Source organism: Pristiophorus japonicus, chromosome 4 (assembly GCF_044704955.1).
Source record: "Pristiophorus japonicus isolate sPriJap1 chromosome 4, sPriJap1.hap1, whole genome shotgun sequence".
NCBI lineage: Eukaryota > Metazoa > Chordata > Chondrichthyes > Pristiophoridae > Pristiophorus > Pristiophorus japonicus.
In genome coordinates, this window is record NC_091980.1 from 240177644 (window position 1) to 240204636 (window position 26993).

At 44.9% G+C, this 26993-nt stretch overlaps 1 protein-coding gene across 2 annotated transcripts in view; it reads right to left on the reverse strand.

Annotated features, from left to right (window-relative positions):
* Positions 1-26993, reverse strand: part of gpr137c (G protein-coupled receptor 137c) — a 65001-nt gene that overhangs the window by 36699 nt on the left and 1309 nt on the right. The window lies entirely within an intron of this gene.

The window sequence follows — 26993 nt, forward strand, 5'->3', positions numbered from 1 at the left end:
TCCTGAAGTCTGTTACTTTTTACTATATTTCCGACTTTTGTTTCATCTGCAAACTTTGAAATTATGCCCTGTATATCCAAGTCCATAATGGATGGCTAAATCAGGTGTGTGCCAGACCCATTCAGATCTGCAAATTTACATCCCTTAGTCTTGAGGGAGCAAACATAGGGGGTCATATGAAGCTGGGGGGGGGGGGGGGGGGGGAAATTGAGCAAAATAGGAGTAAAGGTTTTACTGGGGACTGGAGCATCAATGGTGGAAATAAGGGAGTGGCTGAAATGATCGACAGCAGCGGAAGCATGGTGAATGAAAATGTGGGAAACACGGCAGTCAATTTACACACAAGCAATTTTGTTATGTTGATTGACTGATAAATATTGCCAGGACACCGGAAATAACTCCCCTGCTCTTCTTCAAAATAGTGCCATTGGATCTTTTAAGTCCACCCGAGGGGGCAGACCGGGCCTCGGTTTAAAATCTCATCCGAAAGACGCCACCTCCGACAATGCAGCACTCTCAGCACTGCACTGGAGTGTCAGCCTAGATTTTTTGTGTGCTCAAGTACTTGGAGTGGAACCTGAACCCACAACCTTCTGACTCAGAGGCAAGAGTGCTACCCACAGCCACAGCTGACAGGATAGGAGGGTATATATGGAAGGAGATGTTTAGGGAGGACAGGATGTCAGTGAAATCAGAGGAGAGGGGCAAAATGGAGATTGGATACGATAGTGCAGTAGTTATGTTCCTGAACTAGTGATCCAGAGGCCGAGATGAGTGTTCAAATTCACCATGGCAGTTTAAGAATTGAATTCCGTTTTTCAAAATCTGGAAATAAAAAGCTGGTTTCAGTAAAAGGGACCATAAAGCAGTCAGATTATAGTAAAAACCAAAATAATGTTCTTTTGTTAAGGACTGGTCTATGACTGCAGTCCCATACCAATGTGGTTGACTGTTAACTGCCCTCTGAAGTGGCCGAGCAAGCCACTCAAGTTGTATTAAATCTGCAGTAATGATTCAAGGAAGCCTACCACCACCTTCTCAGGGCAATTAGTAATAGGCAATAAATGCTGGTCTTGCTAGCAATGCTCAGATTGAGAGAACTGGGGAGGGATGGGGGAAATGGGTCTCAGTGCAAAAGCAGTGTGAGGAAACAAGATGATATCAGGGATAAACTCAGAATGGGATTTGGTAAAGAAATTTAAAAGGTGCAGTGAACATGGTCAGGTGCTTGAAGGGGAACAAGGTGCCAGAGGAGTAGGGGTAAAATAGCAAGGTGTGATTTGGCGATACAGAACCTAATTTCCTACGGGTATGTTGTTGTCACACTTCAACTTTTCCCGCATTATAAATTCCCAAGTCACAATTTATAATGGCAACTGCCTATGTAAACTTGTCACACTAATTGCATCACCCTGCCTGTGGTAGTGCTGTAATGCATCAGCTTGTATCCGAGCTCCTCAGCCTATTCTGAAAAGACAATCCTACATTCCAGCCAAATCTACTCAGCTTTTCATGTGTTTTGAGATTTAACTATTAATATCCAAGTATTATAAGAAAATAGGTACAGAATATGACATCAAAATGGAGACTGAATTATGTCTGCACTTGGGAGAGAAGTTTGCAATTTACAAAGGCAGCAATCTACAGAAATGTCCTTCAGCAATTAGTCTCAAGTTGACGTCAATGTTGGAAATAGATTTTACAGCTACTTTTCCTACAGGGGGTAGCTGAGTGGTAGCCGTAAATGGATAGGCCAAGTTAAACACAGCTCCACCTTAGCATTTGAACATCACATCCATGCTTCAGATGATCAATTAATGCATTAAATATATTTGGTTCATGTGCACATTAAAAGATACTGAGACATTCCCTATAGAAACATAGAAAATAGGTGGAGTAGGCCATTCGGCCCTTCTAGCCTGCACCGCCATTCAATGAGTTCATGGCTGAACATGAAACTTCAGTAACCCATTCCTGCTTTCTCACCATACCCCTTGATCCCCCTAGTAGTAAGGACTTCATCCAACTCCTTTTTGAATATATTTAGTGAATTGGCCTCAACAACTTTCTGTGGTAGAGAATTCCACAGGTTCACCACTCTCTGGGTGAAGAAATTCCTCCTCATCTCGGTCCTAAATGGCTTCCCCCTTATCCTTAGACTGTGTCCCCTGGTTCTGGACTTCCCCAACATTGGGAACATTCTTCCTGCATCGAACCTGTCGAACCCAGTCAGAATTTTAAACGTTTCTATGAGGTCACCTCTCATTCTTCAGAACTCCAGTGAATACAAGCCCAGTTGATCCAGTCTTTCTTGATAGGTCTGTCCCACCATCCCGGGAATCAGTCTGGTGAACCTTCGCTGCACTCCCTCAATAGCAAGAATGTCCTTCCTCAGGTTAGGAGACCAAAACTGTACACAATACTCCAGGTGTGGCCTCACCAAGGCCCTGTACAACTGTAGCAACACCTACCTGCCCCTGTACTCAAATCCCCTCGCTATGAAGGCCAACATGCCATTTGCTTTCTTAACCGCCTGCTGTACCTGCATGCCAACCTTCAATGACTGATGTACCATGACACCCAGGTCTCTTTGCACCTCCCCTTTTCCTAATCTGTTCCCATTCAGATAATAGTCTGTCTCTCTGTTTTTAACCACCAAAGTGGATAACCTCACATTTATCCACATTATACTTCATCTGCCATGCATTTGCCCACTCACCTAACCTATCCAAGTCACTCTGCAGCCTCATAGCATCCTCCTCGCAGCTCACACTGCCACCCAACTTAGTGTCATCCGCAAATTTGGAGATACTACATTTAATCCCCTCGTCTAAATCATTAATGTACAGTGTAAACAGCTGGGGCCCAGCACAGAACCTTGCGGTACCCCACTAGTCACTGCCTGCCATTCTGAAAAGTCCCCATTTACTCCGACTCTTTGCTTCCTGTCTGACAACCAGTTCTCAATCCATGTCAGCACACTACCCCCAATCCCATGTGCTTTAACTTTGCACATTAATCTCTTGTGAGGGACCTTGTTGAAAGCCTTCTGAAAGTCCAAATACACCACATCAACTGGTTCTCCCTTGTCCACTCTACTGGAAACATCCTCAAAAAATTCCAGAAGATTTGTCAAGCATGATTTCCCTTTCACAAATCCATGCTGACTTGGACCTATCATATCACCTCTTTCCAAATGCACTGCTATGACATCCTTAATAATTGATTCCATCATTTTACCCACTACCGATGTCAGGCTGACCGTCTATAATTCCCTGTTTTATCTCTCCCTCCTTTTTTAAAAAGTGGGGTTACATTGGCTACCCTCCACTCGATAGGAACTGATCCAGAGTCAATGGAATGTTGGAAAATGACTGTCAATGCATCCGCTATTTCCAAGGCCACCTCCTTAAGTACTCTGGGATGCAGTCCATCAGGCCCTGGGGATTTATCGGCCTTCAATCCCATCAATTTCCCCAACACAATTTCCCAACTAATAAGGATTTCCCTCAGTTCCTCCTCCTTACTAGACCCTCCGACCCCTTTTATATCCGGAAGGTTGTTTGTGTCCTCCTCAGTGAATACCGAACCAAAGTACTTGTTCAATTGGTCCGCCATTTCTTTGTTCCCAGTTATGACTTCCCCTGATTCTGACTGCAGGGGACCTACGTTTGTCTTCACTAACCTTTTTCTCTTTACATATCTATAGAAACTTTTGCAATCCGTCTTAATGTTCCCTGCAAGCTTCTTCTCATACTCCATTTTCCCTGCCCTAATCAAACCCTTTGTCCTCTTCTGCTGAGTTCTAAATTTCTTCCAGTCCCCGGGTTCCCTGCTATTTCTGGCCAATTTGTATGCCACTTCCTTGGCTTTAATACTATCCCTGATTTCCCTTGATAGCCACGGTTGAGCCACCTTCCCTTTTTTATTTTTACGCCAGACAGGAATGTACAATTGTTGTAGTTCATCCATGCGGTCTCTAAATGTCTGCTATTGCCCATCCACAGTCAACCCCTTCAGTATCAGTCACCAATCTATCCTAGCCAATTCACGCCTCATACCTTCAAAGTTACCCTTCTTTAAGTTCTGGACCATGGTCTCTGAATTAACTGTTTCATTCTCCATCCTAATGCAGAATTCCACCATATTATGGTCACTCTTCCCCAAGGGGCCTCGCACAACGAGATTGCTAATTAATCCTCTCTCATTACACAACACCCAGTCTAAGATGGCCTCCCCCCTAGTTGGCTCCTTGACATATTGGTCTAAAAAACCATCCCTTATGCACTCCAGGAAATTCTCCTCCACCGTATTGCTTCCAGTTTGGTTAACCCAATCTATGTGCATATTAAAGTCACCCATTATAACTGCTGCACCTTTATTGCACACACCCCTAATTTCATGTTTGATGCCCTCCCCAACATCACTACTACTATTTGGAGGTCTGTACACAACTCCCACTAACATTTTTTGCCCTTTGGTATTCTGCAGCTCTACCCATATAGACTCCACATCATCCAAGCTAATGTCCTTCCGAACTATTGCCTTAATTTCCTCCTTAACCAGCAATGCTACCCCACCTCCTTTTCCTTTTATTCTATCTTTCCTGAATGTTGAATACCCCTGGATGTTGAGTTCCCAGCCCTGATCATCCTGGAGCCACGTCTCCGTAATCCCAATCACATATTTGTTAACATCTATTTGCACAGTTAATTCATCCACCTTATTGCGGATACTCCTTGCATTAAGACAAAGCCTTCAGGCTTGTTTTTTTAACATCCTTTGTCCTTTTAGAATTTTGCTGTACAATGGCCCTTTTTGTTCTTTGCCTTGGGTTTCTCTGCCTTCCACTTTTCCTCATCTCCTTTGTCTTTTGCTTTTGCCTCCTTTGTTTCCCCTCTGTCTCCCTGCATTGGTTCCCATCCCCCTGCCATATTAGTTTAAATCCTCCCCAACAGCACTAGCAAACACTCCCCCTAGGACATTGGTTCCAGTCCTGCCCAGGTGCAGACCGTCTGGTTTGTACTGGTCCCATCTCCCCCAGAACCGGTTCCAATGCCCCAGGAATTTGAATCCCTCCCTGCTGCACCACTGCTCAAGCCACGTATTCATCTGCGCTATCCTGCGATTCCTACTCTGACTATCACGTGGCACTGGTAGCAATCCCGAGATTACTACTTTTGAGGTCCTACTTTTTAAATTTAGCTCCTAGCTCCTTAAATTCGTTTCGTAGGACCTCATCCCTTTTTTTAAAACCTATGTCGTTGGTACCAATGTGCACCAAGACAACTGGCTGATCTCCCTCCCTTTTTAGAATGTCCTGCACCCGCTCCGAGACATCCTTGACCCTTGCACCAGGGAGGCAACATACCATCCTTAATCATGTGTAGAAGTTGTGGCTCTTATTTACTGACTACAAATCAGTCCAGAGACTGAATATGGTATATTTTTCCCTTATGTTGCACGTATCAAATTGTTTTGGCTGAAATTCTGAAGGTTCTTCAGATATGTGCAGGTGATGCACATTATTTGGGCCAAGGACTATTATATAGAGCTTCTGGGAGCAAAGAACAAAATACTTACCAGTTTGTCTCCTTCTCTCTTTAAAGTTTATTAATTGAGAGAATCACTCTGCTTCCAGGCTTCTGGAAATGTTGATTTATATAAACCATCCACTAGCTCCCATGAAGGTTTAGCAGGGAAATACACTATTGTGTGCTGCTAAGCCATTGGAGCCAGAAGCACCCTGGTTTCATTCTCAGTATGAGAGTTAGAAGATCTCAGTCAGGGCAGTGGGTGGGACAGGGTTACAATTGATCTGTACATCTGGCTAGAGGGGGAGAACATAACAAAACTAATCAACTGGAGCTCCATAAATATCTATTGAGCCCTGATTAAAATTAAAATTTAAATGTTTTGGGAGAGGACAATTGTAATGCCCTCCACAAATAAATAGCTTGTCAACACTTATCATTTAGCTCACATTGGGAGATACTGGAGGGCTACTCTCACCCATGGAATGCTATTGCACTACCTCAAGAAGAAAGTTGGAGGGAGGGGCAGGGACGAGATAAAGGATCTACCAGGAATTATAGACCTGCCTTCCAGTTTGTCTATCTTTATGAAGCACCAATCGGATATCCTGACTGATTCAAGAGGAAGTGTTTTGAATCAAAATCAATAGGACTCCTCGAAGAATGATTTGCTCAGTATCAGCTTCAAGTGTTCTTATACAGGAAACACAATGTTAGCATGTAGGTACAGCAAGCAATTAGGAAGTCAATTGACATGTTGGCCTTTATTGCAAGAGGAGGTGGAATACAAGAGTAAAGAAGTCTTGCTGCAATTGTACAGGGCTTTGGAAAGACCACACTTGTACTGTATACAGTTGTGGTCTCCTTGTCAGAGGAAGGACGTACATGCCTTAGAGGCGGTGCAACAAAGGTTCACGAGATTGATTCCTGGGATGAGGGGGTTGTCCTATCTAGGAGAGATGGAGTAGATTGAGCCTATACTCAAGTTTAGAAGAATGAGGCATGATCTCATTGAAATATACAAGATTCTGACAGGGTTGATGCGGAGAGGTCGTTTCCCTGGCTGGAGAGTCAAGAATTAGCAGCATAGTCTCAAGCTAAGGGGCTGGTCATTTACGACTGAGATGAGGAGGAATTTCTTCACTGAGGGTTGTGGATCTTTGGAATTCTCTGCCCCAAAGGGCTGTGAATGTTGCGTCATTGAGTATATTCAAGGCGGAGAGATAGATTTTTGGACTCTTGGGGAATCAAGGGATATCAGGAAAGTAGAGTGGAGGTTGAAGATTTTAACCTTCATGTTGGGTGGACAAAGCAAATTGGCCAGGGCAGCCTTGAGGAAGAGTTCAGAGAGAGTGAATCCAGGATCGTTTTCTTGAACAGTATGTTGCGGAACCAACCAGGGAGTAGGCTATTAGATCTGGTACTGTGTAATGAGACAGGAATAAATGATATTGCAGTAAAAGATCCTCTAGGAATGAGTGACCATAACATGGTTGAATTTCAAATTCAGTTGGAGGGTGAGAAAGTTGGTTCTCAAACCAGGGTCCGAAGCTTAAGTAAAGACTATAAAAAGGTATGAGGACAGAGTTAGCTAAAGTGGACTGGGAAAATAGATTAAAGTATGGGATGGTTGATGAGCAGTGGCAGACATTTAAGGAGATATTCCATAACTCAACAAAAATATATCCCAATGAGAAGGAAAGACTACAAGAGAAGGGATAACCATTCTTGGCTAACGAAATAAGGGAGGGTATCAAATTGAAAACAAGGGCATACAATGTGGCCAAGGCAAGTGGGAGGCCTTGGATTGGGAAATTTTAAAAGCCAGCAAAGGACAAAAAAAAAGGGGGAAGATAGAAGAAAGTAAACTAGCACGAAATAGAAGATAAAAAAGTTCCTATAGGTACATAAAAAAAGGAAAAAAAGTGTCTAAAGCAAATATTGGTCCCCTAGAGGATGAGATTGAGGAATTAATAATGGAGAACAGGGAAGTGGTAGAGACATTAAACAAATATTTTTTTTTCAGTCTTCCCAGTAGAAGACACTAAAAACATCCCAATAGTGGATAATCAAGGGGCTATAAAAAGGAGGGAGGAACTTAATACAATCACGATCAATAATGAAGTAGTACTCAGTAAAATAATGGGACTAAAGGGGGACAAGTCCTGGAACCTGATGACTTACATCCTACGGTCTTGAGAAGTGGCTGCAGAGATAATGGATGCATTGGTTGTAATTACCAAAATTCTCTGGATTCTGGAACGGTCCCAGCAGATTGGAAAACCACAAATGTAACGCCCCTATTTTAAAAAAAGGAGGCAGACAAAAAGCAGGAAACTGCAGACCAGTTAGCCTAACATCTGTCATTGGGAAAATGCTGGAATCCATTATTAAGAAAGCAGCAGCGAGACATTTGGAAAAACATGAATCAAGCAGAGCCAGCATGGTTTTATGAAAGGGAAAACAGGTTTGACAAATTTGCTGGAGTTCTTTGAGGATGTAACAAGCAGGGTGGATAAAGGGGAAAACGAGTGGATGTGGTGTATTTGGATTTCAAGACATTCGATATGAAAGGTTACTGCACAAGATAAAAGTTTAGAGTTGGGGTAATATTAGCATGGATAGAGGATTGGCTAACAGAAAACAGAATTGGAATAAATGGGTTATTTTCTGGTTGGCAAACAGTAACTAGTGGGGTGCCGCAGGGATCGGTGCTGGGTCCTCAACTATGTACAATCTATATTAATGACTTGGATGAAGGGACCGAGTGTAATGCAGCCAAGTTTGCTGATGATACAAAGATGGGTGGGAGAGCAAATTGAGAGGACGACAAAAAATCTGCAGCAGGATATAGACAGGCTAAGTGAGTGGGCAAAAATCTGGCAGATGGAGTATAATGTGGGAAAATGTGAGGTTATCCACTTGGCAGAAAAAAATAGAAGCGCAAATTACAATTTAAAGAAGAAAAATGGCAAAGTGTTGCAGTACAGAGGGACCTGGGAGTCCTTGTGCATGAAACAAAGTTAGTATGCAGGTACAGCAAGTAATCAGGAAGGCAAATTGAATGTTGGCCTTTATTGCAAGGGGGATGGAGTATAAAAGCAGAGAAGTCCTGCTACAACTGTACAGGGTATTGGTAAGGCCACACCTAGAGTACTGTGTGCATTTTTGGTCTCCGTATTTAAAGAAAGATATACTTGCATTGAAGGCTGTTCAGGAGAAGGTTCACGAGGTTGATTCCGGAGATGAGGGGGTTGACTTATGAAGATAGGACCAACCTACTTAACCTATAAGCATCGGAGTTAAGAATGAGAGGTGATCTTATTGAAACATAAGATAATGAGGGGGCTCGACAAGGTGGATGCAGAGAGGATGTTTCCACTCGGGAAACTAAAACTACGGGACTTAATCTCAGAATAAGGGGCCGCCCATTTACAACTAAGGAGGAGGAGGAGGAGGAGGAATTTCTTCTCAGGAGGGTTGTACATCTGTGGAATTCTCTGCCCCAGAGAGCTGTGGAGGCCGGGTCTTTGAATATATTTAAGGCAGAGATGCAGATTTTTGAGCGATAAAGGGAGTAAAGGGTTATGGGGAGTGGGCAGGGAAGTGGAAGAGTCCATGATCTGACCAGCCATGAACTTATTGAATGGTGGAACAGGTTCAAGGGGCCAAATGGCCTAATCCTGTTCCTATTTCCTCATCAGCCATGATCTTATTGAATGCGGAGCAAGCTCGAGTGACTGTATGGCCTACTCCTACTTCTTATAGTTCTTATACCAAGGGAAAGTCCACTCACATTGGAGTAGATCACCTATCCTATGCTCTGTGCATCCCCCTCTATTAAAGGGCATCTGATTAACACTGCTAGTATAAAGTAAACACATTACAGCTACCCAAGCAACAAGCCAATATAACTTCAAATTGCCCCTTTGTTCTCACCACACATTTTGTAGGACTTCCAAGGACAATACTATAAAAGGTTCAAGTGATCTCAAAGGATTAAGGCAAAAGGCATAGCTTATCACATGAGAACCATCAACTTAAATAAACCATGTTCTATGACAGGAGGCATGTTGCCCACCTTGTCAGAAAATCAGACCATGTGATTTATCTCAGCCAACATCCATCCTTCAGAAGTGACATTCTGTCTGCATGGTTCAGTTAGATATTAACGGTCCCACCACTAAAATAAACAGAGCTCTCCTGGACTGAAACATTCTTTAACCAAAAGCACAAATTTTTTTTTTTAAATTACCATTCATCTCAGTGCTGTTTGTGGGATTGGAGGTGCATAAAATGACTACACAACCGTGTGAAATGTTTCAATAAATGTCTGAAAGTTGTTATACGGTGCAATATAAATGCCAGTCTTTTTTTCCTAAATCATATATGCTTTATCCCAGAGTAAAATTTCAGTTGTGGTTCATCAAAATGCTGACAAAGTTCATGATTGACCCGAACAGCAATAAAGCATGCCGTATTCATCTCCTAACGCCAGAATTTTATTGACATCTAGTTAATACACAGAAAGTTACATGAAGCGAGAGAGCGCTGGCTGGACAGAAACTGGATTCAACTTCCATTGGAACAATTAACACTTCCTTTTGCCAGGCTCACTATGCAAAAAATAGGAACCATTGCAATTTGCAAATGACAAATCTTCTGGAATTTTGAGAGAATGTAACTAGTAGAGTGGACAAGGGAGAACCAGTGGATGTGGTGTGTTTGGACTTTCAAAAAGTCCCACACAAGAGATTGGTGTGCAAAATTAAAGCACATGGTATTGGGGCTAATGTACTGACGTGGATAGAGAACTGGTTGGCAGACAGGAAGCAGAGAGTCGGGATAAACGGGTCCTTTTCAGAATGGCAGGCAGTGACTAGTGGGGTGCCGCAGGGCTCAGTGCTGGGACACCAGCTATTTACAATATACATCAATGATTTAGATGAAGGAATTGAGTATAATATCTCCAAGTTTGCAGATGACACTAAGCTGGGTTGTGCTGTGAGCTGTGAAGGAGAATGCCAAGAGGCTGCAGGGTGACTTGGACAAGTTAGGTGAGTGGGCAAATGAGTGCCAGATGCAGTATAATGTGGATAAATGAGAGATTATCCACTTTGGGGGCAAAAACATGAAGGCAGATTATCTGAACGGTGGCAGATTAGGAAAAGGGGAGGTGCAACGAGACCTGGGTGTCATGGTACATCAGTCATTGAAAGTTGGTATGCAGGTACAGCAGGCAGTGAAAAAGGCAAATGGTATGTTGGCCTTCATAGCTAGGGGATTTGCATATAGGAGCAGGGAAGTCTTACAGCAGTTGCAGAGGGCCTTGGTGAGGCCTCACCTGGAATATTGTGTTCAGTTTTGGTCTCCTAATCTGAGGAAGGCGTTCTTGCTATTGAGGGAGTGCAGCAAAGGTTCACCAGACTGATTCCCGAGATGGCAGGACTGACATATGAGGAGAGACTGGATCGACTGGGCCTTTATTCACTGGAGTTTAGAAGGATGAGGGGATCTCAGAAACATATAAAATTCTGACGGGACTGGACAGGTTAGATGCAGGAAGAATGTTCCCAATGTTGGGGAAGTCCAGAACCAGGGGACACATTCCAAGGATAAGGGGTAAGCCATTTAGGACTGAGATGAGGAGAAACTTCTTCACTCAGCTGTTAACCTGTGGAATTCTCTACCGCAGAGTTGTTGATGCCAGTTCATTGGATATATTCAAGAGGGAGGAGTGTGAAATAGAATTTAAAAAAATACTGAGAGGAGGTATTAAGAGGTTTAGCAGCTTCGAAAGAGGACAAGTCCCCAGGCCCAGATGAAATGTACTCCAGGCCGTTAAGCAAAGCTTCAGGTGTGGTGTCAGAGGACTGTTAATACCTTTGTTTAAGAAGGGTGAAAGGGATAGACCAAGTAATTACAGGTCTGTCAGCCTAACCTCAGTTGTGGGGAAATTATTGGAAAAAAATCCTTAAGGACAGGATAAATCTACATTTAGAAAGACATGGGTTAATCAGGGACAGTCAGCATGGATTTGTTAAGGGAAGTTCATGTCTGACTAGATTGAATGAGAGGGAGGTAACCAGGAGGGTCAATGAGGGAAATGCGCACGATGTAGTGCATATGGATTTTAGCAAGGCTTCTGACAAGGTCCCACATGGCAGACTGGTCATGAAAGTAAAAGCCCATGGGATCCAGGGCAAAGTGGCAAGTTGGATCCAAAAATGGCTTAGAGGCAGGAAGCAAAGGTAATGGTTGATGGGTGAGAGACTGGAAGGATGTTTCCAGTGGGGACCTGCAGGGCTCAGTGCTAGATCCCTTGCTTTTTGTGGTATACGTGTTGTGTATCTGTAAAGCATTCACTCCCATGTTCCGTCACCAGGGAGCGCATCCCCTGAAGTCCCAAGAGATCCCAGCATATAAGCCAGCCCCTAAGGCTTGTTCCTTACTCTGGAGTGTCTTAATAAAAACAGAGCTCACTGCTACTTTAACCTCCCTTTGTGCAGTCTCATCTGTGTTAGGAACACAATAACTGGCGACAAGTATACGAATCCAACGCAAAGATGCAGCAAACTGGGCATCCTGGAGAAGTTCTCGGAGGGCGAGGACTGGGAAGCCTATGTCGAACGGCTACACTAATACTTAGTAGCCAACGAGCTGGACAGAGAAGAAAGCGCTGCAAAAAGGAGAGCGGTCCTCCTTACGGTCTGCGGGGCACCGACCTACAGCCTCGAAGAATCTTCTGGCTCCGGTGAAACCCAGATAAGTCGTATGAGGAGCTGTGTACACTGGTTCGGGAGCATCTTAACCCGAGGGAGAGAGTGCTGATGGAGAGGTATCGGTTCTACACGTGCCAGCGATCTGAAGGTCAAGAAGTGGCGAGCTACGTCACCGCGCTAAGGCGACTTGCAGGACAATGAGAGTTTGATGGCTACCTGGAGCAGATATTCAGTGTGTGTACTGGGCATTGGCCACGAGACTATCCTACAAAAACTTGACTGTAAAGACACCGACCCTCAGTAAGGCCATTGCGATAGCAGACATTTATGCCCACCAGTGATAACACCAAACAAATCTCTCAGCACACAAGTGCTAGCAATATTCATAAATTAACTGGAACTGTGTTTGCGAGCAGAAATGTACAGGGCAGAAACCATGAGTCTGCAACGGCCAGCAGGCCTCAGGTGACCAAGATGACGGAGTCCGCAACAAAGGATGAATGCAAAGCAATTCACACCTTGTTGGCGTGGTGGAGGCTTCCATTCAGCCTATGCATGCCGCTTCAAAGGGTATGTTTGCAAGAGCTGTGGAACATTGGGGCACCTCCAACGAGCTTGCTGACAAGCTGCAAGCTCTGCAAAACCTGCTAACCACCATGTGGCAGAGGAAGATTGATCCATGGTGGATCAAAGCAATTGAGCCTCAGAGGAGGCAGATGCTGAAGTACATGAGGTGCACACATTTGACGATGTGTCCACCTATAATGCTAAATGTAAAATTGAATGGCTTACCCGTAGCCATGGAATCGCTAGCGCCAGTGTCCAGTTCCATCATGAGTAAAAAGATGTTTGAGAGACTGTGGTGCAACAAGGCACTCAGACCAGCCCCGAGCCCCATCCACATGAAATGGAAAACGTACACCAAAGGGCTCATCACTGTCCTGGGCAGCGCCATGGTCAAGGTCACCTACAAGGGCATGGTGCACAAACTGCCACTCTGGATTGTCCCGGGCGATGGCCCCACATTGCTTGGAAGGAGCTGGCTGGGCAAAATACGCTGGAACTGGGATCACATGTCAATGAGGCCTCATGTACCCAGGTTCTTAACAAATTTCCATCCCTTTTTGAGCCAGGCATTGGAAACTTTTCCGGGGCAAAGGTGCGGATCCACTTGGTCCCAGAGGCACGACCCATTCACTACAAGGCGCGAGCAGTACCTCACATGATGAGGGAGAGTGTGGAAATCGAGCTGGACAGGCTGCAACGTGAGGGCATCATCTCCCCAGTGGAATTCAATGAGTGGGCCAGCCCGATTGTTCCAGTACTCAAAGGTGATGGCACGGTCAGGATTTGCGGCAATTATAAAGTAACTATTAATTGTTTCTCGCTACAGGACCAATACCCGCTACCTAAGGCAGACGATCTATTTGCGACGCTGGCAGGAGGCAAGACGTTCACCAAGCTCTACCTGACTTTGACCTACATGATGCAGGAGCTGGAGGAGTCTTTGAAGGGCCTCACCTGCATCAAAATGCACAAGGGACTGTTCATCTACAACAGATGCCCGTTTGGAATTCGGTCGGCTGCAGCAATCTTCCAGAGAAACATGGGGAGCCTACTCAAGTCGGTACCACACACTCTGGTTTTTCAGGATGACATTGGTCACGGGTCAGGACACCGTCGAGCACCTACAAAACCTAGAGGAGGTCCTTCAGCGACTGGATTGCATAGGGCTGCGGCTGAAGAGGTCGAAATGAGTCTCAACGGCAACAGAAGTGGAGTTTTTGGGGAGAAAGATCGCGGCAGATGGCATTCGGCCCACAGACGCCAAGACAGAGGCTATCAGAAACGTGTGCATGCCACTGAGCATCACGGAGCTGAGGTCGTTCCTGGGACTCAACTATTTTGGTAACTTCCTACCGGGGTTAAACAACTTCTTCGAGCCCCCACATGTGTAAAGGTGAGAACTGGGTATGGGGAAAAAAACCCCCAAGTAATTGCTTTTGAGAAAGCCAGAAACATTTTATGCTCCAACAAGCTGCTTGTATTGTATAACCCGTGTAAAAGACTTGTGCGAGCATGTGATGCGTCGTCGTACAGAGTCGGGTGTGCATTACAACAAGCTAACGTTGCGGGGAAGTTGCAACCTGTCGCCTGTGCCTCCAGGAGCTTGTCTAAGGTCGAGAGGGCCGACAGCATGATTGAGAAAGAGGCATTAGCATGTATGTTCGGGGTAAAGAAAATGCATCAGTACCTGTTTGGCCTCAAATTTGAGCTGTAAACCGATCACAAGCCCCTCATATCCCTGTTCGCTGAAAACAAGGGGATAAATACTAATGCCTCAGCCTGCATACAAAGGTGGGCACTTGCGCTATCGGCATATAGCTATACCATCCACCACAGGCCAGGCACCTAGAACTGTGCGGATGCTCGGTCGGCTACCATTGCCCACTACGGGGGTGGAAATGGCGCAGCCTGCAAACTTGATGGTGGTGCAGCCCGCAGACTTCTTGATGGTCATGGAAGCGTTTGAAAATGATAAAAGTCACTTGTCACAGCCCGCCAGATTAGGACTTGAACCAGCCAAGATCCTCTGCTACCCCTAGTAAAAAAAAAAAACTGTTCTGTATGGAAGCTGGGCCAGCATCCCCGTTGAAATGCAAGAGCTAATCAAGCCATTCCAGCGGCGAAAGGACGAGCTGTCCATTCAGGCAGACTGCCTGTTGTGGGGTAACCGCATAGTGCTACCCAAAAAAGGCAGGGAGACATTCATGTTGGATCTCCACAGCACACACCCGGGTATAATAATGATGAAAGCGATAGCCAGATCCCACGTGTGGTGGCCCGGTATGGACTCTGACTTAAGAGTCCTGTGTACGGCAATGCAGCGTGTGTGCTCAGTTGAGCAACGCGCCCAGAGAGGCACCACTAAGTTTGTGGTCCTGGCCCTCCAGACCATGGTCGAGGATCCATGTCGACTATGCGGGCCAGTTTCTTGCTAAAATGTTCCTGGTGATGGTGGATGCTTTTCAAAATGGATTGAATGCAAAATAATGTTGGAAGCACCGCCACCATTGAATGCCTGAGGGCCATGTTTGCCACCCACGGCCTGCCTGACATACTAGTCAGTGACAACAGGTCATGTTTCACCAGTGCCGAAATTAAAGAATTCATGACCTGCAATGGAATCAAACAGGTCACCTCAGCCCCGTTTAAACCAGCCTTCAGTGGGCAGGCAGAGCAGGTAGTACAAACTATCAAACAGAGCCTTAAACGAGTCACAGAAGGCTAACTCCAAAACTGCCTGTCCCAAGTACTGCTCAGCTACCGCACGAGACCCCACTCGCTCACAGGGGTGCCCCCGACTGAGCTACTCTTGAAAACGACATTTAAAACCAGACTCTCGCTGGTTCACCCCAACCTGCATGATCAGGTAGAGAGCAGGCGGCAGCAACAAAATGTAAACGATGGTCGCGACCCTGTGTATGTGCTAAACTATGGACATGGTCCCAAGTGGATCGCGGGCACTGTGATAGCTAAAGGAGGGAGTAGGGTGTTTGTAGTCAAACTAGACAATGGACAAATTTACAGATAGCACCTGGACCAAACAAGGCTGCGGTTCAGAGACTGCCCTGAACAACCCACAGCAGGCACCACCTTTTGAGAGCCCACAACATACACCCAAAGGATCAACGACACCACCCTGGACCAGGAAATTGAACCTAACAGCCCAGCAAGGCCAGGCTCACTCAGAAGCTCTGCAGGGCCAACACACCAGAACAGACATTTGTACCGAGGCGGTCCACCAGGGAAAGAAAAGCTCCAGACCGTCTCACCTTGTAAATAGTTTTCACTTTGACTTTGCGCTGGGGGGGCGGGGAAAAGTGATGTGTATCTGTAAAGCATGCACTCCCATGTTCCACCACCAGGGAGCACATCCCCTGAAGTCCCAAGGATCCCAGCATCCCTTGGGAGCACTGTATATAAAGCTGGCCCCCAAGGCCTGTTCCTCACTCTGGAGTGTCTTAATAAAGACTGAGGTCACTGTTACTTTAACCTCCCTGTGTGCAGTCTCATCTGTGTTAGGAACACAATAACGTGAATGATCTAGACTTGAATGTTGGAGGTATGATTAAGTTTGCAGATGATACAAAAATAGGCTATGTGGTTGATAATGAAGAAAGCTGCAGACTGCAGGAAGAGATCAACTGCTCAGGCGGGCAGAACAGTAGCAAACAGAATTTAATCCAGAGAAGTGTGAGGTTTCATAGGCAGTCTCTCGGGAATGAGGAAGACTTGCTTCCACTCTTAGCAAGAGTTCTTAGGTGGCTGTACAGTCCAATACGAGAACCACAGTCTCTGTCACAGGTGGGACAGATGGTCGTTGAGGGAAAGGGTGGGCAGGGAGCCTGGTTTGCTGCACGCTCCTTCCGCTGCCTGCACTTGATTTCTGCATGCTCTCGGCGACGAAACTCAAGGAACTCTAGCGCCCTCCCAAATGCACTTCCTCCACTTAGGGCGGTCTATGGCCAAGGACTCCCAGGTGTCAGTGGGGATGTTGCACTTTATCAGGGAGGCTTTGAGGGTATCCTTGTAACGTTGCCTCTGTCCGCCTTTGGCTCGTTTGCCGTGAACGAGTTCAGAATAGAACGGAGGGCTAACAAGGAAAGGGAATAAAAGGATCTGGGAGTGCATGTCCATAGATCGCCAAAGATAGCAGGCCAGGCAGATAAGGTGGTTAAGGCAGCATAAGGAATGCTTGCCTTTATTAGCAGAGGTATAGAATATAAGAGCAGGTGGGTTATGCTTGAACTGTATAAAACACTGGTTAAGCCACAGCTGCAGTATTGCGTGTAGTTCTGGTCACCGCATTACAGGAAGGATGTGATTTCACTGGAGAGGGTACAGAGGAGATTTATGAGGATGTTGCCGGGAGTGGAGAATCTTGGCTATGAGGACAGATTTGATGGGCTGAGTTTGTTTTCCTTGAAACAGAGGAGGTTGAGAGGAGACCTCATTGAGGTTTAAAATTATGAGGGGCCTAGATATAGTGGATAGAAAGAGCCTATTTCCCTTAGGAGGGGTCAACAACCAGGGGCATAAATTTAAAAATAATTGGTAGGTTTAGAGGGGATTTGAGGGGAAATTTCGAAAATCGTGGGGGTCTGGAACTCACTGCCTGAAAGGGTGGTAGAGGCAGAAACCCTCACCACATTTAAAAAGTACTTGGATGTGCACTTGACGTGCTGTGGCTTGCAGGGTTTCTGACCTAGAGCGGGAAAGTGGGATTAGGTTGGATAGCCTCTTGTTGGCCGGCGCAGACATGGGCCGAAATGGCCTCCTTCTGTGCTGTAAACTATGATTCTAAGTGGAGCATCATTCCAACACCAGAAAACAACTTCCTTTATTGTAACCAGTCTGATGTTTATATTTTTTATAGTTATCCTTGGCTTAATTATCCTTTAGTTATCCTTGGTGCTTAATTACACACTGCTTTGCATCATACATTGATTCCCCAATGAAATTAGATTAGAACTAAACATTTCAGCTTATGCAGCTGGCTAGGGAAAAACAAGTATACTCTGAACCCATGTAGAAATGCAACTCGAAGAGCAATAACCTGTAGTACTTTGATTTTAACTGCGCTAAACAACAGCTGCTAATCAGTAGAGGGAGCAGCATAGTTAGAATAAATACGTGGCTTGAGCAGTGGTGCAAGAGGGAGGGATTCAAATTCCTGGGATATTGGGACCTGTACAAAAAGGGACGGTCTGCACTTGGGCAGGACTGGAACTGATGTCCTGGGGGTAACATTTGCGAATGTAATTCGGGAGTGTTTAAACTAATATGGCAGGGGGATGGGAACCTTTGCAGCGATATAGGGCGAAGTAATATGGAGTCAGAAACAGATGGTAGAAAAGGTAAAAAGCAATAGTGGAAGGCCGAGTAAAAAAAAAAGGCAAGAAACAAAAAGGGCCACACTACATCAGAATTCTAAAAGGACAAAGGGTGTTTAAAAAAAAAAACAAGTCTGAAGGTTGTGTGTCTTAATGCAAGGAGTATCCGTAATAAAGTGGATGAATTAACTGTGCAAATATATGTTAACATATATGATGTGATTGGGGTTACAGAGACGTGGTTCCAGGATGATCAGGGCTGGGAACTCAACCATGGGTATTCAACATTCAGGAAGGATAGAATAAAAGGAAAAGGAGGTGGGGTAGCATTGCTGGTTAAAGAGGAGATTAATGCAATAGTTAGGAAGGACATTAGCTTGGATGATGTGGAATCTATATGGGTAGAGCTGCAGAACACTAAAGTGCAAAAAACTTTAGTGGGAGTTGTGTAGACCTCCAAACAGTAGTAGTGATGTTAGGGAGGGCATCAAACAGGAAATTAGGGGTGCATGCAATAAAGGTGCAGCAGTTATCATGGGTGACTTTAATATGCATATAGATTGGGCGAACCAAACGAAGCAATATGGCAGAGGAGGATTTCCTGGAGTGCATAAGGGATGGTTTTCTAGACCAATATGTCGAGGAACCAACTGGGGGGGGGGGGAAGGCCATCTTAGACTGGGTGTTGTGTAATGAGAGAGGATTAATTAGCAATCTCGTTGTGCGAGGCCCCTTGGGGAAGAGTGACCATAATATGGTGGAATTCTACATTAGGATAGAAAATGAAACAGTTAATTCAGAGACCATGGTCCAGAACTTAAAGAAGGGTAACTTTGAAGGTATGAGGCATGAATTGGCTAGGATAGATTGGCGAATGATACTTAAGGGGTTGACTGTGGATGGGCAATGGCAGACATTTAGAGACCGCATGGATGAACTACAACAATTGTATATCCCTGTCTGGCGTAAAAATAAAAAAGGGAAGGTGGCTCCACCGTGGCTATCAAGGGAAATCAGGGATAGTATTAAAGCCAAGGAAGTGGCATACAAATTGGCCAGAAATAGCAGTGAACCTGGGGACTGGGAGAAATTTAGAACTCAGCAGAGGATGACAAAGGGCTCGATTAGGGCAGGGAAAATGGAGTACGAGAAAGCTTGCAGGGAACATTAAGACGGACTGCAAAAGTTTCTATAGATATGTAAAGAGAAAAAGGTTAGTAAACACAAACGTAGGTCCCCTGCAGTCAGAATCAGGGGAAGTCATCACGGGGAACAAAGAAATGGCAGACCAATTGAACAAGTACTTTGGTTTGGTATTCACTAAGGAGGACATAAAACCTTCCGGATATAAAAGGGGTCAGAGGGTCTAGTAAGGAGGAACTGAGGGAAATCCTTATTAGTCAGGAAATTGTGTTGGGGAAAGTGATGGGATTGAAGGCCGATAAATCCCCAGGGCCTGATGGACTGCATCCCAGAGTACTTAAGGAGGTGGCCTTGGAAATAGCAGATGCATTGACAGTCATTTTCCAACATTCCATAGGCTCTGGATCAGTTCCTATGGAGTGGTGGGTAGCCAATGTAACCCCACTTTTTAAAAAAGGAGGGAGAGAAAACAGGGAATTATAGACCGGTCAGCCTGACCTCAGTGGTGGGTAAAATGATGGAATCAATTATTAAGGATGTCATAGCAGCACATTTGGAAAGAGGTGACATGATAGGTCCAAGTCAGCATGGATTTGTGAAAGGGAAATCATGCTTGACAAATCTTCTGGAATTTTGTGAGGATGTTTCCAGTAGAGTGGACAAAGGAGAACCAGTTGATGTGGTGTATTTGGACATTCAGAAGGTTTTTGACAAGGTCCCACACAAGAGATTAATGTGCAAAGTTAAAGCACATGGGATTGGGAGTAGTGTGCTGACATGGATTGAGAACTGGGTGTAAGACAGGAAGCAAAGAGTAAATGGGTACTTTTCAGAATGGCAGGCAGTGACTAGTGGGGTACCACAAGGTTCTGTGCTGGGGCCCCAGCTGTTTACATTGTACATTAATGATTTAGACGAGGGGATTAAATGTAGAATCTCCAAATTTGCAGATGACACTAAGTTGGGTGGCAGTGTGAGCTGCGAGGAGGATGCTATGAGGCTGCAGTGACTTGGATAGGTTAGGTGAGTGGACAAATGCATGGCAGATGAAGTATAATGTGGATAAATGTGAGGTTATCCACTTGTGGTAAAAACAGAGACAGACTATTATCTGAATGGTGACAGATTAGGAAAAGGGGAGGTGCAGCGAGACCTGGGTGTCATGGTACATCAGTCATTGAAGGTTGGCATGCAGGTAAAGCAGACGGTTAAGAAAGCAAATGGCATGTTGGCCTTCATAGCGAGGGGATTTGAGTACAGGGACAGGGAGGTGTTACTACAGTTGTACAGGGCCTTGGTGAGGCTACACCTGGAGTATTGTGTACAGTTTTGGTCTCCTAACTTGAGGAAGGACATTCTTGCTATTGAGGGAGTGCAGCGAAGGTTCACCAGACTGATTCCCAGGATGGCGGGACTGACATATCAAGAAAGACTGAATCAACTGGGCTTGTATTCATTGGAGTTCAGAAGAATGAGAGGGGATCTCATAGAAACATTTAAAATTCTGACGGGTTTAGACAGGTTAGATGCAGGAAGAATGTTCCCAATGTTGGGGAAGTCCAGAACCAGTGGTCACAGTCTAAGGAAAAGGGGTAAGCCATTTAGGACCTAGATGAGGAGAAACTTCTTCACCCAGAGAGTGGTGAACCTGTGGAATTCTCTACCACAAAGTTGTTGAGGCTAATTCACTAAATATATTGAAAAAGGAGCTCGATGTAGTCCTTACTACTAGGGGATCAAGGGGTATGGCGAGAAAGCAGGAATGGGGTACTGAATTTGCATGTTCAGCCATGAACTCATTGAATGGCGGTGCAGGCTCGAAGGTCCGAATGGCCTACTCCTGCACCTATTTTCTATGTTTCTATGTTTCCAGTTATCGTGCAGATTTTAAAAATTGAATTCAAATTTGCCTTTCCATGCATTGATATGGACAGTCAATGCTTTGGCACCCAATCTTTCTTCATGCATGAAAATTAGTAGCGACAGGAAGTCTTCCCTCAGTGTTGCTCATACCAAGGTCCTGCAGCTGCAAGTATTTCGAGCCATTGCTCACTATGGAAAGGAATGTTTGTGAAAATAGGAATTAGCACCCACAGTATGCAGTATCTGCAATCATTTACAGAAGAAGAAAACAGAATTTGGGTAGAAAGGGAGAAGAGGGGAGAAGATACACCAAGGTGGGCAGAAAGAATATTTTTGGGAGGCGGAGGGAAGTCAGCAGAAAGCAGAGGGAAAGAAAGGTGGTGGTCAGGAGCTGGAAGCAGCATTTTAAGAAAGTGGGAGAAACTAGATTAGTGCTTTGGTGAGATGAGAGGGGAAGGTGGTGCAAGCAGTGCTTTCAATGAGGGAGGAGTGCGCCAACATGAAATGAATTTAAATTGGGGGGGGATGGGAGGGATAGCGTTAGCTTGAACTGAGGAAGCGGAAGAGGAGTATTGGCGTGAATCGAACATGGAAAAGTGCTAGGTTGAATTCCGGAGGAAAAGTGCCAGCATGATCAGGGGTATCGGGAGGACGAAAGGTGTCTGAACTAAATGGGGAGTTGGACAGGGTCTCGGCACCAGCTTCAAACACAGCGGCACACCCAATCCAGTCGACCCTGCAAAGTCTCATTAACATCTAGGGAATTGCCAAAATTCGGAGAGCTGCCCACAGACTAGTCAAGCGACAGTCTGACCGTCATACCCACAGAATCATAACTTTCAGCCAATGTCCCAGACTCCTCCATCAACATCCCTGGGTATGTCCTGTTCTACCAGCAGGACAAGCCCACCCAAAGTGGCAGCACAGTGGTATAAAGTTGGGAGGGAGTGGCCATGGGAGTCCTCAACATTGACTCTGGACCCCATAAAGTCTCATGGGCAAGGAAATTAGATCCATCTTTATTCCAGCCAGAGAGTGCCTGTGTGACAAAGACACCCAAGCTTACATACAGGTGACCAAGCACACATGCCACATCCTGATGACCTCCAACCACTGGTGTCTGGTGACCCCCAAACATTAATACATAACAGAAATCTCCTGCTGATAACCAGCTACCGCCCTCCCTCACTACTCCATGTTGACCACCACTTGGAAGCAGCACTGAGGGTAGTAAGGGCACAGAATATACTCTGGGTGGGGGGTGGGGAAAAACTTCAATGTCCATCACGAAGAGGGGCTTGCTAGCACCACGACTGACTGAGACCTGATGGACATATCTGCCAGATAGGACTTGCAGCAGGTGGCGAGAGAACAAACAAGAAAACCAACTTGACCTCATCCTCATGACTGCATTGGTAGCAGTGATCACAGCAGAGACAAAGTCCCATCTTCACACTGAAGACTCCCTCCATTGTATTGTGTGGCACTAATGGGTAGATTCAGAACAGACAAGCAGCTCAAAACTGGGCATCAATGAGGCGCTGTGGGCCATCAGCAGCAGCGCAATTGTATTCCACCACCATCTGTATAACCTCATGGCCTGGCATATCCCTCACTCTACCATTACGATCAAGCCAGGGGACCAATCCTGGTTCAAGCAGGAGTGCAGAAGAGCATGTCAGGAGCAGCACCAGGCGTACCTAAAAATGTAGTACCAACTTGGGGAAGCTACAACACAGGACTACATGCATGTTAAGCAGCGGAAGTTATAAACCGAGCTAAGCAATCCCACAAACAGTGGAGCAGATTAAAGCTCTGCGGTCCTGCTACATCCAGTCGTGAATGGTGGTGGTAATTAAACTAACAGGAGGAGGAGGAAACGACTTCATGAATATCCCCATCTGCAATGATGGCAGAGTCCAGCACACAAGTGTAAAAGGCAAGGCTGAAGCATTTGTCACCATCGTCCAGAAGTGCTGAGTGGATGATCCATACTGGCATCCTCCCGAGGTCCCCACCATCACAGAAGCCAGTCTTCAGCCAATTCAAATTCACTCCACGTGATATCAAGAAGCAGCTTAGCACACTAGATACAGCAAAGGCTATGGGGTCACCAACATCCCGGCTGTCGTGCTGAAGACTTGTGCTCTCGAACTAGCTGCGCCTCTAGCCAAGCTCTTCCAGTACAGCTACAACACTGGCATCTACCCAACAACTGGAAAACTGCCCAGATATATCCTGTCCACAGAAAGCAGGACAAATTCAAGCCGGCCAATTACTGCTCCACCAGTCTACTCTCAATCATCAGCAAAGTGATGGAAGGTGTTGTCAACAGTGCTATCAAGCTGCACTTTGGGTTCCTCCAGAACCACTTGTCGCCAGATCTCATTACAGACTTGGTTCAAACATGGACAGAAGAGCAGAGTTCTCGCAGTAATGCGGGAATGACTGTCAACTATTGCCTTGATGTCAAGGGCAGAGTGTAGCATTAAGGAGCCCTAGTAAAATTGAAGTCAATGGGACCTGGGGGGGGGTTGGAGAAAGAGGCAAACCAAACCAAAAAAAAAACAAAGTCACTGTCTGGAGTCATACTTAGCACAAAGGAAGATGGTTGTGGTTGTTGGAGGTCAATCGACACAGCCCCATGACATCACTGCAAGAGTTCCTCAGGGCAGTGTCCTAGGCCCAACCATCTTCAGCTGCTTCATCAATGACCTTCCCTTCATCATAAGGTCAGAAGGGGGGATGTTCGCTGTTGACTGCATGGTGTTCAGTTCCATTCGCAACTCCTCAGATAATGAAACAGTCCATGTCCACATGCAGCAAGACCTAGACCACATTCAGGCTTGGGCTGATGTTGTGGCATGAATGTTACTTGCCACAAGTGCCAGGCAATGACCATCTCGAACAATGAGTCCAACCACCTCCCCTGGATAGTCAACGGCATTACCATCGCCGAATCTCCCACCAACATTCCAGGGGTCACCTTTGACCAGAAACTGGACCAGCCATATAAATACCATGGAAACAAAAGCCAGTCAGAAGCTGGGTATTCTGCAGTGAGTGTCTCACCTCCTGACTCCCTAAAACCTCTCCACAAGGTACAGGTCAAGAGTGTGATGGAATACTCTCCACTTGCCTGGATGAGTGCAGCTCAAACAACACTTGGAAGTTCAACACCATCCAGGACAAAGCAGCCAGCTTGATTGGCACCCATCCACCACCTTCAACGTTCAATCCCTACACCAGTGCACCGTGGCTGTAGTATATACCATCTACAAGATACACTGCAGCAACTCGCCATGGCTTCTTCAGCAGCACCTCCCAAACCCGGACCTCTACCTTCTAGAAGGACAAGAGCAGCCGGCGCATGGCAGCATCAACTGCAAGTTCTTCAACTTGAAAATATACCGCTGTTCCTTCCTCGTTGCTGGGTCAAAATCCTGGAACTCCCTAACAGCACTGGGAATACCTCACCACACAGACTGCAGCAGTTAAAGGCTGTGGCTCACCACCACCTTCTCAAGGGCAATTGGGGATGGGCAATAAATGCTGGCCTGGCCAGCAACACCCACATTGTAGAATTATGATTTTTTTAAAAATAAAGATTGGAAAGTGACTGTCCAAGTAGCTTTTAGGGAAATTATTAACTGTTGAAAACCCAAAATATAATTGATTTTTTTATAAAAACATAAATTCACTCCTGCTCTCCCCACCCACCCCTAGAAATGCACCAATTGACAAGGGTGAGGAACAACAGCATTTGGAGGGGATGTACATTTTACTGTCTACAGTCCTAACTGGGAATCATCCCAATTAACAGGGTTTAAACAGCCTATTTGTGATTAGGCTTTTTTAAAAAAAACATTGATTTAAATTTGCTCTTCTCAGTACAAGATTATGTACTGCTACTGGGAAAAAAAATAAAAACATTCCCAAAGAACAGGAGTAGACCATACAGCCCCTCGAGCCTGTTCAGTCTTTCTATTAGATCATAACTGCTACTTCAACTCCAGCAAATGTGGAAAAACAAAGCAATTTTCAAGATGGAGATGACCCCAGCCCCCCTAGAAGTAACTTTTGTGCTTTCAACATTTGCTAGTTTTCAGGCTTTCATATACTTATGATTTTCCCCTCCAATACAAATGAAGGAATGTTTTGCATACTTACAGTTTAAGGCATAAGTTTGTGTGCACTCAGTGCAAGGTCTTGTTTACACCTTACAGGCTTATATTCAGAATCATTTTTGAAGTTGTGATCAAAGGGCATTGACCTAAAATATTAACGGTTTCTCTCTCCTCAGTTGCTGCCAGACCTGATGTGTTTCCAGTATATTCATTTAATTTTTGAATCTGTTGGACAGCTTTTTGGATTGGCATTGAGAAAGTTGAATGTAATTCAATATAGTGAATATATGTTTACATTCAGGAGTTAATCCCTTGATTTAATCAAATGGAAGCCAAAAGTTTGATGAGCAAGAGTTTGCAAAAGGGAGAGCTTACCATTTTCTCAGTGAATGGAAGTCCAGGCAGAGTGCCCTCACTTCTGCTGGCCTTTGGCCTACTTTATTCATACTCAGTAACAGATACAATGCACTGCACTTAAACTGAACAAATGTGACAATACAATTCAAAACTGCACTATATTGTCCAATAAAACCGAATGTTTGATCAAAACTAAAGACAGATTGTCATAGATGTTTTCACTTGTTCAGCAAACCTACTAGTTCTCTGCCCATGGCAAGGCACCCAAAAAGTTCCATTCATCTTTAAGCCTGCTTTAATCACTTGCTGCCGAGCAGAGCAAATACAACAATCTAATATAAACAGACTGCTTATGGATCTAGCTCCCTTTGCTTTCCTATGATTAAATCAACTGAATTATCAGGTCACCATTATAAAAAGGCATTAAAACAGCTGGAACATCAAGTTTCTGGTAAATTGTCACTTATAATTATTTGTATAGCAAAATGAGTCACTATTCTTTTGTACAACAATTGCATTTAATAATAAAACCCAAGGTGCCTCCAGTACAAGAGAGATGGGAATAGACAGAGTTATGGAAGAGATTAATATCAATGACGAAAGCTTGATCAATAAAGTGGGGTTGGAAAAGGTTATTTTTTTTTAAAGGAAAAGGTTATTTAAAAAAAAGGTTTAGGGAGAGGGGGGGGGGGGTTGCAAAGAGCAGGATATAAGCGGCTACATTAGATTAATAGAAAAAATAGTTATTGAGTTTTGCATAATGTTTGATCTCACTTAACAGTAAATACGCTTTTATATTGCAATTGTTGTATAGGTCAACATGAAGGCAGTTCGCCATTTAGAGTTCGCTAGAGTTCAGTCAAAAAGTATTGCTAGTTTTTTCCAAATTACATGAAATACTTCTAACCTGCATCGAGTGTACACTTACCGTTGTAACACTGCATAAATAGACATTAATATTTTGTGAAATTAGTTCTGGAGACAGTAGAATCCGCTACAACTGGTTACGGTGGAAGGTGGAAGTTTGAAGCTCGAATTGAGGTCGAGAGGCGCAGTGGCCAGATGAGCAATGTCCTAACCCGGAGGTGGATCACCTCGTTAAATCAATGCTTCTTTTAAAGATTTCCAGTATCAAACTGCTTACTGCCCAAAAGGGACACAAATACGAATCTATACAAATAGAATATTTACTATGATAATCCCGAACAAACTTAAATTAAAAACCGAATTGTAATTATTGCTACAACCTCTTCGTAAACGTCGCCAATGCTTCACTTGCGTATAATTTTAAAAGTGCGAATTTTAAAATATGTTCATCTGCAGAACTCAACGAACATCATTCAACGAATG